Consider the following 4269-nt stretch of genomic DNA (forward strand, 5'->3'; position numbering starts at 1 on the left):
GAGATGCTGAGGACACCCACGCCCTGTGACGACCTGCTTATAGTGCCTGAACACTCCAACCAGACGGAAGAAGCCGTAACATGGGCTCCTGTTACCCAAAGGTGTTGAGGATGTAAGTTCTGAATGACCACACCACAGCAAGGTATGATCCATACCATACCTGGATCCCCCTCACCACCACCACCGAAAGCCTTGCTTTTTGGTATTTATTGCCCCCCCCCCATTAGAGCACCCACCTTTGGTGTGAGTGGAGCCTTTACGTAGCCAAGTGTGTGGTCCTCCAGGATGGTCAGCCTGTTAATGCCTGGGAGCGTTCAGCAGCAGGGCCAGCCTGGCATCTGGTGGGTGGAGTCCAACTCCAGAATTCAATGGGGATCCCAGAGACATAGGCCCTAGAGCCCCTGGCTTCACACCTGAGTTCCCTGAGAGCTGGTACGGGGACCTAGGAAACCTTTCCCTTTCTGGCCTTGGTTTCCTCTCCAGAGAAGACCTAGAGGACGGAATGAAGACAGACAGACTTCAGGAGGTTCGTGAGCTCCTCAAAGCCTGGTGCTGGCCTGGCTCTGACTCACACAGATCTGAAGCCACTTCTGCCCGATGAACAACACAGAGCCAAGGCCCAAAAGTGCCCCCTTCCTTCCCTCCCTGCTCATCAGGTGGCATTTATTGTATCACCTGGTAATTATCTGTGCTGTCTGGAATCTCCAGGGGGCTGGGAGGGAAGCCTTGTCTTATCCACGTCCTGGTCTCCCCACTCCCCCACGCCCAGCGTCTCGGGAAAGCCAGCTCACTTCTGTCTCACAGCCTCCTGGACCATAAGGCAAGCACATCTGTCTACCCACAACTCCCTGCGACTTAACTGGTACCCAAGCCGCCCAACAATTTCCCTACACACCGTACTCAACTTACCCAGAGCTTCCTTCCTCTTTGGGACAATTCCTCTGCTTCTTTACATCTTGGATGCATAGGGCCCAAGTCTGAGCCACTGTCTGTGTCAGATGCCCAAGGTCTACAAGCCCCAACCTGAGTCAAGTAACTACCCTCCTCTGATCCTTACCAGCCTCAGGAGCCAGAGTCCAGCCCCTCAGGAGCCACCCCCACCTCCGACTGGTCCCTTCCAATTGGTGTTATCTGTGACCTCCTCCGAGCCACACCTAACCCCCTCCCCCACCACTCCTGTCACCTGGTGACTTCACAGTTTGCAAGGCTGTTGTTTCCTTAATGGAACTCCAATGTTCCACATGTAAATTGGAACTTTTTTTTTTTTCCTCTCCCACTGGAAAACCCTTCAAAGGCCCCCTTTGCCCTGCAGAGAAATTCTTTGCCTTGCTGGTACCTGCCCTGCCCTCTCTCTGCCCTCAGTGCTCCTGCCAGGACATTTTACAGGCTACTACCTTGGTCTTAAGTAGACTTCCTTCAAACTCTGCTACCTTATGACACCTTCCTAAACCTTTCTTTGCTCCCAACTCTGAGGGCAAAACTGTCACCTCTTACTTCCTCTGCCAAACTCTGGGCAGCACCCACAGTGCCCAGTCATCATTCTTGAATGGACTGATGCTGAGGGAGTGGATGGGTAGACTCATAAAGTCATAAAGAGGGGCTACGTGCAGCCCAAAGGTAGAATGATTGACAAGCATGCCAAAGACCCTGGGCTCAAATATCAGCACCAATAGGAGAAGAAAATAATGTCACAGAAGATTAATTACATAAAAAAAAATATAAAAGCACATTTATGCAATCCTGCTCTATGCCAGCCTCTTTACTCAGGACTCTAATCCTATAATACATTTTACATACAAGGAAACTGAGGCTTCCAGAGGCTTCTGTGCTGTCCTGTTTTCCCTTCCACCAAGTTCATGCCCACTAGGGAGCCGAGAGTGTGACCTTATTTAGAAACAGAGTCTTGGCAAGGTAATTAGTTAAGATGAGGTCATGCTGGATTAGGGTGGGCCCTAAACGCAGTAATTAGTGGTCTTACAAGATGGCCGTTTGAGCAGTTGCACAGAGAAGACAGATATGTGGAGTTGGAAGCTGAGGTCAGTGAGACACAAGTACAAGCCACACAGCCTCAAGGATTGCCAGAAAGCTCAGAAGGAAGGGGAGGCAAGAAAGGATCTGACCCCATACTCCTGGGGGCTGGGGCTGGGGTGGGGGGCGTGGTTCTGCTTACAGTTGGATTCCAGGCTTCTGATAACCAGAGCTTGCTGTTTTAAGCCATTGAACTTGAGGCATCGGGTTGTAACAACCGCAGGGCCCTACTTTCTGTGGCTACACACTCAGCAAACAGCAACCCAGGGAGTTGAAAGCCTTATGTCTAGCCACCTTTCCCTCTGTGGAAATGCCTTCTGAAGGCAGAAGACAGAGTGAGTTCCAGGAAACTGTCTCCACAGAGCATCTATCTGCCTCCTTCCTCCCCAGCGAATGTTTCAAAAAAACCATTCTGTGGCTGAGCGTGGTGTTCAGATCTGTAATCTCAGCACTTTGGAGGCAGATAGAGGAAGATCAAGAGTTCAAAGCCATTATCAGCTACTGAACCGAGAGCAGCCTACACTATGGTGAGTCACCTCAAACAAATAAACAAACAAGGAAGAACAAACAACAGAGATTGCATCCTTGGTCATGAGTACCAGGAAGCTGGCGATCACATGGTTACTTGCCGAGATAACAGCCTTGGTTTTTGAGTTTGGCCTTTCTGATTGGGTGAATGGAGAAAAGAGACCAACCGTGGAGCTGGTTCAGTTCCATACTCTTCTGTAGCCTTCCACCATGAGTGACTTGCTGGTCACTCATATCTTGGCTTCCCGTCCACTCCTGATGGGTTACCACATGAGTAGTGAAGGATCTGGAACAGCTAAGGTGTAACCTCTACCAATAACTAACGTATCTACCAGCTGTTCCCACTTGGGGCCTCATACGTTCCCATCAAGGCTTGGAATCTGAGGACATCCTCCCTTCATACTCCCCGCCTCCTATTTTTAAACCCCCATGGGTTTAAGTAAGGGTGACAAGGCTACCATGAAGGACCCAGGTCAACTCTCTATGCCCAACATCATCCCTAGAGATTGAGACAACAGCACCTCTCTGCCTCACCATGGGATTGCCAACAAACCCTGCTGCCCAGGACAGCTCCCGGGAGAAGGGCCAGCAGCCGTTAGCTCACTGTACTTGGGAGACCAGTAAGGTAGAATGACATCACCCCAGAGGGGACAGCTCAGTATAGGGGGGCTCTTGCCTGAATCGAGTTAAGCCAGAAGCAGTGCTCAAGAGCCAACTCACCTAGGCACCGACCAGGATAGCAGGCTAACAAAAGCTCGCCCAGGGATCTGGGTCCAGATAGCACACTTCCTTTTTTCCTGGAAAAGTAGCCCTCTAGGAATTTCTCAGCGGCGGGGTGGGGGTGGGGGTCACAGAGGAGGAGCCAGGGTGTGGGGGCCCAGTTCTGTACCTGCCACAGGACTAAGTGCTAGGCATGATGACACTCATGGCACAGCCTAGCTCCTTTCTAACTTGATGCTTGGCCTTCCCTCTCTCCCTTCTTTCTCCTCCCTCTTGGCTCCCACCTTCTCCTTCTCACACCCTACGGTATGATGCCTAGACCTGGCTTAGCCTCCGGAAACAACATGGTCAGGACCTAGAAGGAATCCGCATTTGTCTCCATCCCTGAGGATGCCGAGAAGAGGGCTTACCTGGCTCCCAGCTCTGGGCAAGGGGTCTGAGAAGGTCCTGGGATACTTGGACTGAAACTCAAAGCTCTGGCTTTCACACACTGTCAATTCAGGAACAGCCTTGGCCCTGGCGGAGGGCAGGCTGGGTAGTCATGCAGGTTTGCCAGGGAGGAAACCTGTCGTGCCAAGGTGGCCGGCCCTAGGACAATACCGCTGCAGAGGAGGGGATGGGAGGCCGCTGAGGGGGCTGGGAGGAGGAAGGAGGTCCAGGAATCAGACTAAAAAGTGGTTAGGGGGTATCAGTGAGCGGTGAAGTAAGTTCACAGTCTACTGACTTCTGTCTTGTCTACGGGTCTCAGTCCTAGGGCACTCAGTCTCTCACCTTCATCTTCAAGCATTGCTTGGCCGAGGGAAGGATCCTGGCATCCCTCACTAAATGTCCCAGGATGGGTCTACCCTCACATGCTTCAAGTAGGCTTGAGCACTTGCCCGGCTGGGCATCCCACATTAGACTGGACACATGTTCCTTCATTAGGAGTGGAGGGTGGGAAGCTAGAGTGCAGAGTCACCAAACGCCCCCCTCCTATGTTTTATGAGAAACTGG

General features: G+C 51.9%; 1 long non-coding RNA gene across 1 annotated transcript; it reads left to right on the forward strand.

Moving 5' to 3' along the window:
- LOC116887360 lies at positions 1-1738 on the forward strand. The gene is made up of 2 exons (XR_004386209.1): positions 1-112; positions 484-1738. It is a non-coding gene; the product is annotated as an uncharacterized LOC116887360 (long non-coding RNA).
- Positions 1739-4269: the final 2531 nt, after the last annotated feature.

The sequence above is a fragment of the Rattus rattus genome, chromosome 18 (genome assembly GCF_011064425.1).
Source record: "Rattus rattus isolate New Zealand chromosome 18, Rrattus_CSIRO_v1, whole genome shotgun sequence".
NCBI classification, from domain to species: Eukaryota; Metazoa; Chordata; class Mammalia; order Rodentia; family Muridae; genus Rattus; species Rattus rattus.